At 37.6% G+C, this 15,309-nt stretch overlaps 1 protein-coding gene across 1 annotated transcript in view; it reads right to left on the reverse strand.

Moving 5' to 3' along the window:
• zgc:172282 (leucine-rich repeat and fibronectin type III domain-containing protein 1-like protein) overlaps positions 1-14,754 on the reverse strand; it is a 105,701-nt gene extending 90,947 nt beyond the window's left edge. The window contains exon 1 of the mRNA XM_036557637.1: positions 14,698-14,754. The gene's annotated coding sequence lies outside the window, so the exon portion shown is untranslated. The remainder of the gene's footprint in view (positions 1-14,697) is intronic.
• Positions 14,755-15,309: the final 555 nt, after the last annotated feature.

Consider the following 15,309-nt stretch of genomic DNA (forward strand, 5'->3'; position numbering starts at 1 on the left):
ATCGCCAGAGAGTCTGGTGGGCTTCATGCACATGCGACATGGCTAACTACAAACACTACTTCGGCATAGCATTTAGGCAGATTCGTTTTCTTGATAAACTCAGCGTGTGACTAACTAGCATTTAAAAAACTTAATAAAATAAACAATGACTAAACAAAAGTTGGCTCCCTGTCAGACTGATATAGCCCAGTTCACAGAGGGACAGGGTTTCAATGCACGTGTATCACTGGTGACATCACTGGTACTCACTGGTACTGGTTTTACAATGTCAGTGTGAAATCACACGCGGGAGCTCAGAAATTTCAGATCATAGAAGCATTCATTTAGGATAAATTTTTTAATATTTGCATGGAAAGACTGAGCTCACTTGACGGAATAAAGCTGATACCCATCAAGTGGATTAGTTGCAATGGCTGCCTCAATGGATATGAATGTATTAAAGTAAAAGATGTACTAAGTTTCACTTAGACCAACATTATCATCTCAAACTACAGCTCTAAAACAAGCCCAAGCTAAGCTATAGTTGGTATTAGGGTTATGTTGGTGAAAAAGTTACTTGGCAATGTTCTACGGTATTGTGATACTCAAATGTATTAAAACTTACCCAGATAAACAATTCGCAAATAGAGTACACTTTCACTCTAGCAATAAAAAAAACAGAAGGGCACTTTTTAAGGCAATAGTGTAATATATAGGTTAGGGGTAGATGCCTTGATTCAAGGTGATTGGTCAAGATATTCAGTGACTGGATATGAGCTCATTTGTATAGTTCACATTTTTGCAATATCAGTATTGCGAAGGTCAATGCTGTGATGACAAGTCAACTACTCTTTGCTTCTTTTCACAAGATACAGTGAGGGGTGAGCATGAACAAGAACTTGTACAAGAATCAGTTAAACTTTCTGATAAAATATTAGTATTTCCAAAAATACGTCAAGTATGTACGTTGTAAATGCAGGAATCATTTGATGGAGACAAATGAAAACCGTGGCTAGCTGATGGCATATTTCCCCATTACTGTTTTTTTTTTTCCTCTCATTTTGGTTTCTCTGGCTCTCATTAACATCACTGATGAGCAGAACTTCAGCACATTAGGTACTCTAACATGACTTATGCTGTGTATTCTTGAGAGTTCCTGCATTATTATGGGCCTACAATGCAAGAAGAAAATAAATAGATAAAATGCAGTAAACAGCTCTAATCGACAGTGAACTTTGCAAGGGTCACTCACAAGCCAGACTAATTTTCTGAAGAACGTTTTGGCTTGCAAAGGCAAAGCTGTGGCCTACTCACTAGGCAAAAGCACTGACAGCCTCCCATTCATGATCCGTGCATGCAGCTGTCCCTCCGGGCTACTCTCTTTGAAGTGATAAGACAAACTGTTTAAAGATATATGCGGCCCTTTTCAATGCAGGCTTTTATGCTGCCGGCTTCGTTTGAATACCGGGCTTTTTTCCCCCACCTCAATATCTCCGTTGCTATAATTATGACTGTCTAGATATGGGCAAATCGATTTTAACATTTATGACAGATTGAAATTGAAAAGAAGTGAAAATGAAATGCAGTGAAGGAGTACCAAGCAAGACTGAAGGAGCCACGTTGTCTTATTTCTGCACTGCATATTTGCTAGTATTTGTTTTAAGGTAACAACCATATAGTCATATTAGCACTGCCTGTCATCCCTGTTGGAATAGAAATTAGGCAGTACAGCATGATTTAAAACTGTTTTGTGCAGTAGATGGCGCATCACTTAAAAGCAGATAAAATTAATGCAGCATATATATGTTGATCCAAGCTTTAAAAACCTGAATTGAATATTGAATTATGTAAGCAGTATACGTCTGAAATAAAGACAAATTAACAAATAAATGTAATTAAATGCACTTCAAAAGCCAAAGAGAATAATCTGTCACAAACACCTATCCTAAATAAATAAATGTAACATTGAGTAATTTAATAATTGAATATATTTAAGAAAGAGATACAGATAAACAATGAAACTGAATAAAATACACTAAATATTTCAATATACAGAAATGAATTAGTTATACATTTCTATGGAAATAATGAAAGAAATGAAAAATAAATAATGAATGTTGTATGTAGTTCTCATTCCATATAACAATTAAAGACCAATTGATATTAAACTTCTGTGGCTGATAATACCAATTTCAGCAGGCGAAGAATTCTGATAACACCAATAATATCACACACCAATCAGGCATAACATTATGACCACCTCCTTGTTTCTACGCTCATTGTCCTTTTTATCGGCTCCTCTTACTATATAGGTGCACTTTGTAGTTCTACAATTACAGACTGTAGTCCATCTGTTTCTCTGCATACTTTTTTGCCCCCTTTTACCTTGTTCTTAAGTGGTCAGGGCCCCCATGGACCTTCACAGAGCAGGTACTATTTGGGTGGTGGATCATTCTCAGCACTGCAGTAACACTGATGTGGTGGTGGTGTGTTAGTGTGTGTTGCGCTGGTCTGAGTGGATCAGACACAGCAGTGCTGCTGGAGTTTTTAAACACTATGTCCACTTACTGTCCACTCTATTAGACAATCCTACCTTGTCAGTCCACCTTGTAGATGTAAAGTCAGAGACGATAGCTCATCTGCTGCTCATCTGTGAGGGTCCATGGGGGTCCTGACCACTGAAGAAAAAGGGGGCTAACAAAGTATGCAGAGAAAAAGATGGACTACAGTCTGTAATTGTAGAACTACAAAGTGCACCTATATAGTAAGCAGAGCTGACGGAGAATGAGCATAGAAACAAGGAGGTGGTCATAATGTTTATATATATATATATATATATATATATACATACACACACACACACACACACACATATACACACACACACACACACACACATATACACACACACACACACACACACACACACATATATATGTTGAACACCAGCAGCGCCACAAACAAAAAGCAGGCAACAATTATCTGTGGTATTACTGCAGGTTGCAAATATCAGCAAATATTATTGGTCAACTGACATCAGTTGGGTCCTAAATTGAGACATAAAAATAGACTTCAGATTAAAAAAAAAAGATGTACATGCACAGAATTTGGAGACTTGTAGGAAATTATTACAAGACATTGCATCATACTAAACATTTTGTGTAATCTGTTCTTCTACCATCTGAATAATAAGTTCACGTTATTTTAACAAACACTACTCTTCACCGCAACCCTGTCATGCTTCTGGATACATCACAGATTCCAGCCCCTTAAAGGCACATGGGCACTTTACTACAAGAACACTCTAAACATCGCTGGTGTCTTTCTTACCTTTCTTTAGTCCAGCTGAAGTATCGGCCCTTTGAGTGAACGTTTTTCATATCAGTAAACAGTATGTCTCATATGAGTACTTTATGTTAGATTACTTCACACACTGGTTGCAAACGTGCATTCGTCAGATCCTGTTAGTGTGGGTGCACACGGTTTTCTCTCTTCCAACTAGGCACATAAAAACCATTTGAGTGCTAATGTCAACCCCTTGTGTATGTTTAGCATCTACTCACTCTACATGAGTAAGTGCGAGTCATAAATGAATTAAGTTAGTACATCCTAAACATTATGGTCGTTAATGAAATTTATTTCTATAAATCACCCAGTAAATGAAATGGAATTTGTGAGAGCGGCCTTTAAAAAAAGAATAAGAAAAATAAAAATAAAAATACTGAATGATGCTGTACACAGTATATAGCTGATATACTGATACAGACAAATTAACAATTAAATGCAATGAAACCAGCAGCACAGCATGACAAGAAAATTAAACTGTAGGTGTTCTTACAGGGTGTTCTACCATTAGAAACACAGACCCCACCATCACTCAGCCTCTGAAAGTAAGGTCTACCTAGTCAGGCTTAAAGACATTAATTCAACACTCCACAGCACACATAAATAGCTTGTCTCTAGGCCACCAATCCTCTCTCTCTGCAGGTTACTTATTTATTTATCTCTCCCTAAGGTGCGGTTGCTAAGCCACTGATTTAAAGCCACACTATGTGATTTTTTTAGGTGACTGTTTGCATTGGCATTATTGCACATCATTTGTTCTTCAAGACAGTTCTTTTTAGATTTCTCAAGATCCCAGAAACCTTTACTGCCCCAGAGGAGTCAGTATGAAAGTTTTGGTTCTTGTGGTTTATAAAGCATTCAAAGCCTCAAATGATGCATCTTGCAACTGGTCTTGCATTTACAGCTCTGCTCTGAAATCACAGAGTATATCTGAATGTAAAGACACATAGGCTTAAGGTAATAAATCACTTTGTGGTGTTCATGTATTTATCAGCTTGAGGAAACAGTAGAGCTGGATGTACTGGCCAAACCTGCATTGTGCAAAACTCGACCAGCTTACTCAGCAGATAGGTACTGCCCATTAATGAGTCTCAAGGCAGTAGATCAAAAATCCTTAGCAAGCTCTTCTGAACACTGTTCCTAGTATTTATTACTGTACATTCATCTATAAGGAGTTAATGCTGATTCATACATATAAGGAGTTAATGCTGATTTATACTTAGTCGTAAGTGTATACATGTGGAGCATAGCTTGCATAGTGTCATGATAATATGCAGAGCTGTGAGTCAAGCGAATGCTGATTGGTTATCCGGTAGCATTGAGAGTGGGACGAGACCCAAAGAATACTCAACCTAAAACAGAACTACTGCAAAATTCAAGTTTAAGCATTAGTTGTTGGAAGTGACTAGGGATGCAAATGATTAACCAGTAACTAACAATGCTGAAAAAACCCTGATCTACAGACCATACAAAGAACACTGTTTAATAATAACCCTTTATAACACTGCCCTTCAGCAGTGTGAGAGATGTGCTTTTTCCCCTTAAAACTAGAGAAAGTTCTAAGATACAAGCGCCGAACAAAACTGGTGCAAAAATGGGCTTTATTTAGGTTGCCACAGCCAGTCAGAGTTTCTGATTCAGAGAAGTTCATGGTGGGAATGTCTTTTGGCAACTTTGAGAGTGACGAGAAAGAAAAGCAAGAAACGCAACCTGAAAACAAACACAGAAAAACAACAAAAATTAGCTAAAATAGAGGTTAATTTCTATAGACGAGATTCTAAAGTTGCAGATCTGCAATAATGATATTCAGCAGAGTGATTATGGCACCATGATGCAGACGATAAAAAAAAGTAAAAAAAAAATGAATTTCTTGTATTTTACCTTAAAGAGTTCTGTGCAGTTTTTAGTGTTAGAATTTTCTTTTAATACCACTGTGTACTTTTTTTTCAGCAAAAACGATATAAAATAAATCAATAAATAATAAACTCATTTTTGTGCTGCTGTGGTTTCATGGGTTAATTCACAAATATAGTTTGTAGATATATTTATTAAATAAGCTGACATTGTGCTGAATCTTGGGATATATAACACTTTTAAAAAAATATGGAAATGTCTCAATGTAGGGCCTTAAATGGTTAATAGCAACACATTACTACAGAAATCAATTGATGTGTGTTAAAAAGTCTGCATACATCAATGGCATCCAGTGGCTTAAAGCATGGCTCAGCCAATTAGCTTTTAGTTCTGGAAGTTTCTGTTTTATGACTGGTATTTTTTTGGGTAGCGCCATTGATTTACGGCTTATCAGTTAATGATTAATCACCGACTCATGACGATCGGTTATTGGTCAAAAGAATTTCCCAATATTTATCCTAATTATTATGGATGACTTTGTATCAAAATTCCTATTATGTAAAAAATCACAATGTAGAACACAGAATAACATGACGCATGAGAAAATGCAAGATTTTTGTGATTTGTTTCACACTTTTATAGGACACTTTGCAATCCCACCCGTGTTTTCACCTTTTATGTCTTCACTATTAAGAAAAACCTCTCTGTGTGGTTGTGTTCAAGCTTAACCCTTTCTAGCCCAGTCATGCCAAATGGTGTCATGCTTATCAGTACTGATTTTCACACATCTTTAAAAAGGCCACGTCTGTTGAATAGATGTTAACAGGTCAGATGTCAACACTACTAATGCTAAAAACTAAGACTGATAATACGTAACTGCTGAATGTTTCCTTCAAACACATCACATTTTAAGACCTCCCTAGCATGGCACAGTCATGAAAGTAATACTCACTATCATGTTCTCAAATATATCAAAATGTTAAAAATATAGAAGTGTAAAACTGATTGGTGGTAGATGTTGACTGTTCATAGAATTTCACATATCTGCACATCATTAAAAAAAGACAATGCCATATGACTGGGAGTGGTTGTTATTATCCAACATGGTGCCTTTAACTTTGCTGCACAGAATGCCTTCCTAAGCGACTTTTATTTACTTAAATTACGTTCTTTACTTTCAAAAGATGATGCGTGGGTTTAAACATCATTCATTTACATATTTTACAGAGTCTGACAGAGGTCACTGAGAGTAGAGGAAGTTAAACATAGAATATGAACCATCATCAAGAACATAGTTCTTAACATTTCATATTTTTTAATCTGATCTAGACAACTGTCCAGATGTTGGTCTAAAATTAGAAACTGAAGGAAGAAGTGCTCCCAGATGTGATGCAAGAAATGCAATCTGGCTGTGCACATTATCAACTGTCACTGACTTCTGTTATTCTTAATGATCTTGGCTCTGCATATGCATGTCATTGCTGTCAGAACACAACCTTGTACCTCTATATTTTTCTTCCATTTTTTCATCCTTTTTCCTTTTACAAAATTTGAAAATGGCAGCTGTCCTTTACAGTTTGTCAAAATGTCATGATGAATGGATCAACAGAAATATTCCAAAATTGCAGGGGAAAAAGAACACTGGTAAGAACTGTTTTGAGCAGTTTTACACTCCAAAGAAATGATTGTAACAGCCGAAAAAAGCTACAAATAGTGTTTATAAATACATTTGACATTGTATTTGCAAATATCATTTTTTTCACCACTTTTCTAAATGCACTTTGCTTTGACCGCATATTCTGAATGTGGGAACGCCAGCATCTTTGCAATATTTTATTTTTATCACAGGAAGAAAAATGGTTAACTGCTATTGTCCAACAAAATCATCTTCATAATACAGACTAAAGGCCTGAGAAAATCGAGACATCACTTGTTTGTGTCCTTGCCAGTGATACTGGTTGGAGTTTGTAGAGAACTGCAGTGCTGCTGGGATTTTTAAACCCATCACAATCTCATGCATATACAGATTGGCCCTCCATCCAAAACATATCCAGAAAAAAGGGAGAAAAAAAACAATTGCAGAAATAAAGAAAGAGTTACAGTTCCTCTTGGTTGCAGTGAGCTAAGGGATGAAAACATTGGACACTGGAGGCCTAGAACAAACACTGCCCGGTCTGATGAATCCCAATTACCATCTGTTTCATACTGATGGAAGGACAAGGAAAATCGCAAGAGTCCATGTGTCCATCACATGGAGTGTCAACATTGTAAGCTGCTGGTGGTTTGATATCGTACTGTCTTTAAAATAAAGGTACCAAAACAGATTACGAAAAACACTAGAGTATTTAAAGAGCCTTGACATCTTTGAAGAGCCTTGACATTCCCTAAAGATGCTTCAAGGTTCTTTAAAAGACTTCTCTAGCGATTTTGCGGTGCTTTAAAAGAATACTCCGGTGTTTTTAACAATCCGCAGTGTACTAGCAATTGTTTACCACAGACAATAAAGACTCAGTAAAAGAAAAAACATGTTGGCTTCTATTATAATTGTATTTTGATTCAACACATTTCATTTTCTTTTCAGGTAAAAGCTTTAAAATTATGGTCTCTGGTAACTGATCATAAGCTACAGATGCAGCAGACAGAGACTAGATTGATAAACTCTAGTGTAGTGCTTTGAAAAAACATCCTCTGAAAAGTTGTTCAGGCATCTACTGCTGGTTCTGCTATGGCATCAATCGAAAGAACACTTCTGGCATCTTTACGTTTTAAAAAGGTGTAGGATGTCCTTTCATTTTTCACTCTTTGGGCTAGAGGTCTGCTACCTGACCTGAGCCAAACGGGGCACTGACAAAATATCAGGTTAATGGGTTATTGTTCACTTACAACACTAGGCATGAATTTGTTGTCAGGGCAGCTGATTAGAGGAGGGTGGATGCTGTTCTCTGACAGGAACAATCAGCAATTCTACAAAAAATACTGATAATAAATAGTATAGGTCAGGTTCGGGGGTCAATGTCATACCCATGTGGTCCTCTTCTTTGGGCCCTTAGGATGTGAATGCTTAACTAATTCTCAAATATGTGGGATGGGTGAGATAGATCCACGATCAGACAACAGTGGAAAGGCCAACCATGGAAAGCACTGGAGTGGACCAGCAAACCTGCAGGACACTCCTGACAGCTTGTTAAGTCCATTCTTACAAACTGCAAGTGCTTTGCATAGAAAGGTCTTCTCTAATGTGTTCTATAATCAGTCTAGTTCGAGTGAGGGTCAAAGCTCTGCTCAATGAAGAAGTCTACAAAATCTGAATCTTTTGTAATCTCAGAATCTGTTCTCATTTTACTGTCTGTGGGCTGGATGTAATAAATGTTTGCTGGCAGTGTAGTAAGAACGAATGCCCAATCAAAGAAACAATGTAATCTGGGTGCTACCTTTGGAGATATTGCAAAAAGACAGAAAGAACTACAAAGAAACTCTAATATGCAAAACTTTGGGCACCACTGGTCAAATGATTTTACAGAAACAAACTTCAGTACTTTTTTCAAATGCAAAATTACTGTTTATTTGCTGAATTTAACATATGGAAACAAAAATAAACCAAAATATGGCATGCACAAAGGCTACAGCACATGTAATATGTTTTTTTTTTTCCAGTATGTTAAAATCAGCAAATAAATTGCAAATGTGCTCTAAAATTTGCAGACAATTGCCATATTTGTATACTGTAAAAGATTTCTTATTTTCACCAAGAAAAACCAACAAACTTTATTTACCACAGTCAACTTTACTGCTAGCTCACTTTAGCTCAGTAAACAGACTTTGCTAGGAACGAGCAGAGCTCGGCTAAGTTCCCACAGTCTGTAGAAACAGTGGAGCAGGGTAATGCTGTGTTTACATACTGAGATTTAAAAAATAATAAATAAGTGTTATTCCATGCCTCAGTGCAGATTTGGTGCTTAACCATGACATCTCGCAACCAGTGACGGCATATAAAGAGTAAACATTACCATGGTGATAGCAGCCATCAAAAACTGGTGATGATTAGAGTTTTGACAAATCACTTTCATTTGATTGAGGAGGAAAAAAGGCATAAAGATGTAAGAACTCTTTGCTATGGGATGCATCCTGTGTTATAAGAACATTTATTTTTTTATTTTTATTGGTATTGAAGGACTTTTTTTTTCTTTGATCAGCCAGAAATCTGGGGGTGGGGCCTAGTTTCTAAATGGTCTGGAATCTTTACATGTTATCTGTAAATTTACACTGTAGGTTTACGTTGGAACTAAATGACCCACAATGATAAACTTGGGTTTGTATTTTAGTGCTGTTTCTCTAGGGGAAAAAATGCTCTAGCTCATACTACTGACAAGCAACGACACTTTAAATGTAGCATTTTGACTCATTGGTGGTATTTCAATGGTTGGTGAGACAGCTGATTTAACAGAGTTAAAGGACTTGGATCGGGAATTGGGTGGAAAAAACTTAATTTGGGTATCCAATAGATGAATGTGTGCCTCTATTTTATGCCTTGCTGATATTTTAGAAGAAACTGTCATTAAATGCACCTGTAGTTGACATTTCTGTGAAGCAGGTAAACACTCAAGCACATCATAATGACTGCTGCAGTCACAATCTTAACCATGTCAGAAACTGATTCTTTGCAACTCAGGTGATTCTGGAATCAAACTCATTCATGGCCCATCTAGTGATATATATATATTTCTTCATTTATTCTTATTTCACATTAATGTTTGCACAACAGAACTCTAAACAATAGCCTACTGGTGAAGTTTAGTTTATTTTGTGTCAAAATTACAAACGACTTGTCTTTCTTCACTGTGTTTTTTGCTTCAAGAGATAAATTTCAGAGTGATGTGTTGAGTGCATGCTTCATTTTGGTCGGAGTATGTTGTGTGATGTCGACTGAGTCTTTGAAGTTCTCCTCAACATTTGGCGAGATCTTCTTGAACAGATGAGTTGCTTCACGTTGTTGCTCTATGGAATGCCAACAATTAGCGAGTGTCATCTCTTTTTTGTGTGTGTCTAACTAAAAGGGCTTTTCTTGAACAGCTGTCATTTTGTGAGGAACTTGGAGCTCCTCAGGAAAGATTCTGCTTTTAAATTTTCTCAATTTAGATGAGCAAAACAAAAGCCAAAACTTGTCTGGGGATATTGACTTTTGTTTTCTTTACAACTGGGAGTTTTTCTGAAGTGTCAAGTAGTAGATGTACACTACCAGTCAAAGGTTTAGAAACATGTATCATATATATTCATATATGTCTCCTGGGTGCTTTACAACAATTCTCTTTTGCATGCCTTACACACATAAACTATGAAAAATGCATACAACATTCTTGCAGTACATAATGAGCAAAATTACACCATACTATTATACTCTTCCACTAACCTATGGACATCTGTTGATGCAACATGTTCTTTTCTCCAGCATACAAATGGTTGTCTTGGCAGCACAATGATGCAAAGAAAATTATGATGTGTCTTTCATCAATTTTCTCTTAATGACTTGATCACTGTAATTCAGAGTGGCTTTCACAACGGGCTGTTGTCATTAGTGTCAGGCTGTGACATCTGCTTTATTGCCACTGACCTAACGCATACTCACAGGTGTAATTACAGTGAGCTCTGTAATAATGCACTACTTCTGGTCAGTTTATTTCAATGGAACAATTGTGTCTAACCCATTTTCTGACGTGTCTATGAGTCTCCAGCTTAAAATGCATTTGAAACCTAGTCAATAAACTTTGCTGTACTCACCATAAATTTTCTCCAGGGTTTAACCAACCATGCCTGGTGTGTGACATAGTGAGCTTAAGCATAAGGAATACATAAAAAGTTAATGAAGTTTCCAGATCCTTGAGAAAACAACATCTTGGTGTTTCACTGATGCTCGCCCTAATTAGAGCAATGCCACATGGGCGCCCAGAAGAAAATAAACTTGGCTACAGAATGACTGAGTGTCGGTGTCCAAGCTACTTGAGTCTGACACAACTTGTCCCACTGGTGCCTGTGTAACGTTAGCCTCATTTCCCAGCAGTATGGTCAAAATGCCACTTAAATGGTGGACCACCCTGCTTCACCAGCTGCCACCCACACGACTGCCATACAACCCTCTCTGCTCCAACTCAGTCATGTGTGTGAAGCGCTCAGCTGCTCAGGTGGAGCAGTTGGGCCAACAGCAGCCTGACACAATACGGCTGGTTAGCATGGGCGACCTCACCAACCCCATTGTTATTTGTCTCAGCTGCCCATGTCCTGATAAGACCCTTGAGTGCTGGCCAGCTTTTATCTGACAGAAAAGTGAGACAGGCAAGAGAACTCATCCAGCCTCTACTTCCCCCTACACTGGAGATATGGGGCTAGGCTGAAATCTGTTCTTTTTTTCCTCTTGACTACGGAGGGGTTTTTATTAGTTAAGAGTGCTTTGCTAGATATATACACATCTAGGCTTGAATGTCACAGTTATGCCCTCTTTTCTAAGAGGATGCTAAAATAACACAGGATCTGTGCCAAAAGAAGCACAGTGTCATTAGGCTCAAACCTCTTGACAACTTATCAATTGTTGCTGCAGCTTGTGTTAGACGTCCTCTAGTCCTTCATCAGTGGTCACGGGATGCTGTTGGCTGGATATTTTTGGTTGGTGGACTACTGTCAGTCCAGCAGTGACGCTGAGGCTTCTGAAAAAATCCAGCAGCACTGCTGTGTCTGATGCACTCAGACCAGCACCATGTGAGTGTCACTGCAGTGCTGAGAATGATCCAGCACCCAATACCTGCTCTTTGGTTGTCCTGACTAGGGTAAAAGGGGAATAACAAAGTGGATGGATGGATGGATGTATAGAAGGATGGACGGATGTCTGAAGAAAAAAAAAGCCAATCTTACATCATACGCATCACTGACACGAAAGCTACAGGTACTGGATATTTGGTGTAAAGTAAAATGACATGTTGTACATCTAGAGCACTGAAACTCCGGCCTATTACCCACAAACTAAAACATTAACTTTATAACATATGGTTCTTAAAAGACGCTTCACCTCACATTAAACAACACCATACAGTTCTTGGCTCTGGGAATTCTTCTGACCCCAGGATTTAACCATCTTTGTTACCTTGCCTTGTCTGGACCAGTTTTCCCAAAGTAGCCTAGCCTCACTGAGGCTGAAAAACTCAGTTTTCACTGTATTTCTACAACAGAACCACTTACAAATGATCACAAAGAGAAGCTCCCTTCCCATTAGCAGTTACATACTATCCATCACACTAGCAGTAGGGAGCCATCCCAGTCTGAAGCTAAAGTGAATATGGGATTATACAGTAAAACCAGAAATTGACTATGTGGTGTGGAGTGTGCCCATGAAATCTGTAAGTAACACAAACAGCTTGCTGATTTTATTGAGTCTAATAGAGAATTAAATGAGACTATGGCTAGCACACTTCCTAGTCATATGCAGGCATAATGTATGAGTTTCAGTCAAATGATTGAACCAAACCCAATGACTTGTGTTATGACTTGAGCACATTCTGTGAAGTAGATGCCTTAAGATCTAAAAGCAAAAATACAATGTCTATCATTAACTATGACTAATGACTGTGCCAATGGTACTGCTTTATGATGAAGAGTAATGACAAAAAAAGAAATATAATAGTCATTATTTCACACTTTCCTTATAAAAACTCTTCTGAAATATGCAAATTTTTAGATGAAAACCACTCAGAGTCAGAATATATAAGTCCAGGTCAATATTTACATACTTGTTTTATAGCATGCTGCTCATAGAGAAGCCTGAATAATAATAACACCATCTTAGGCACCAGAAACAATATCACACTCTGAGTAAAACCAAATGTGACTCATTTGTGAATGTAAACCACATTCATAAGACTTATTTACAATTACAATTTAAATAGGCTGGCATTCAGAATTTGAATGTGGACATAATCCAGGAAATTAGGTTTTAGCTAAACACATCTCATCTGTCTTTGAAATGAGCTTTCTTGATGTAGTGATGTAGGCTTTCCCCTGATAGTCTCTTAATTAAAAAAAAAACGGATAAACAGTACTTCTGAAATTGGCGCGGCTTTGTCTGTGTATAAGAATAGATTGACAACAGACAGACATGCAATATGCAATAATACTGCCAAGGCTCCTCAACAACCTTTTGGTCTTTCGTTTCTCACAAAATAAATTCCATACAGATTCCAATTCACCACCTCTGTCTTCCTACACATAGGAATTGCACTTCCAATTTTCCATCCGTATTACATTATAATCTGGCTTAATTTCTAGGTGACTGTATTTGCTGGGAATGAGGAAGACAGGTGGGGGGGGCAGAATGGTGTCAAATTCAGACATTTCTGAGGATTAGGGTTAGGTATCGTTTGAAATTCAGAGATTCTGAGTCTCATCCCAATTTTTTTTTTCAGTGCTGAGCAGCAGCAGTCACATACACAAAGGACGTTTTTAAGCTTTGATTCTATTTTTACTGCTTGCTAGAAGTAGGGGTGTGCATTATTCAAAAAATATTCAAATAACATTACTATTACTGTACTATATTAAATCCAGACCCAGAGCACACATCTATAGTAGATGATTTTAAAAGTGTGTTGATCTAAAGCCTTTAAGATAAATAGAAAAATGCTAACCATTTGTTTTCACCTCAGCTAATGTTACTAGCCTAGTCACACTGTGTTTGAACTCATATCTTTAGCCAGAAAACAGCGGGTTTGTGAAGACAGATACTTAGCTAATGCCAAATGTGACAAATTGACAAACTAATGGTAAAAATTTTATTCCATTAAATTTATATGAGTGGAGCATTAAATGAACTTGAGCTTCTTGTTTATCAGCGTTTTTATGTGAGGCTTCCTATGTGCTATAGCTGTGCTTTGTATTACCTGCTACCCAAACACTAGAGGCACTGCACTGAGGTGTGCTGCTTCTCTTCTATTGTGCAGTAGCCTTTTAGTAGTCTTTCTGTCTTTGGACTAAACAGATCAAAAACTAAACTCTGACCAAAACGTCACATGCAGGATCTACACTGACCTCTCGTGGAATACAGAGCTAAGACATCTCATAATACTTCAATATAAGAACATACGACATTAGAGAGAAGCCAATTTGCATATCAGAAATGTAATATACTATTAAATGTTTTAAACATTCATAGTTACTCAAACATTCATAAAGTATGGCTCATTCGTAGCTAGAAGCATGTTTAAAATGAGACTCAAAATAAGAATGTTTTTCACTCACAACTGGTTGTAAAAGCCCAAAGTGTCACAGAAACGTTGCACAATAGCTTAGAATCAAGTTCTAATATTAAAGTTTCTTTATATTAAACAAACTAAACATATTTTATAGTAAATCATTGCAGACTATCAAAATAAAGAATAGGAATGGTTCAGTAGAATCAAACCATGTTCTCCTGATTCCTAAAAAGAATTAATAAACTAAAAACACTTGCTGACTACATCAAGACTGCAGTGAAGTCACTCCTACCTCAATGTGGAAAGTGTGGACTGGCTAGAGAAGCTCATGAAGGCTCCACTGGTGGTGAGAGAGTGGGGGAGTGGTGTGCAATCAGACTGCTACATGTGGACTTGCTGGCAGATGGAAGTGTGTGGAGAAGCACAGGAGCAGCGGAGGATGGTGGTTCTCAGAGCCAGGAGGCACTACCCTGGTGGATCTGGAGCTCCATCCACCTGTGGAAAAAGAAAGAGGGATGGACATCAGCATAAAACAGCAAGTATGCCTGCAGTAGTGGTCGACCAGTCAAGTAATAGTCCAGAGGACCAGGGCTAGGCAGTACAGATAATACTGAATGCCAACTTCCTAGTTTAGCTTATGGAAACTGCAGACAGGGCCAACTTCCTATGAAAGCAAAGGCCTAATGACTTACGGGAACAAGTCCACTTTTATTCAACAGATTAATGCTTGTATTCAAACTCTAGTAGTATAACAGTACTAGTTGTTTCTTTGTTTTGGATGGAAACAAAAGGGTTAAATACGTGAACTGGCTAATCAGGAATTGTTTTTCTCTGTGATACTGATGTAAATATAGCTAAGCAATATTTATTACTGATAAGCGATATTGGTTAGGACTTTGAGAGT

Source organism: Colossoma macropomum, unplaced genomic scaffold (genome assembly GCF_904425465.1).
Source record: "Colossoma macropomum unplaced genomic scaffold, Colossoma_macropomum, whole genome shotgun sequence".
In the NCBI taxonomy this organism is placed as follows: domain Eukaryota; kingdom Metazoa; phylum Chordata; class Actinopteri; order Characiformes; family Serrasalmidae; genus Colossoma; species Colossoma macropomum.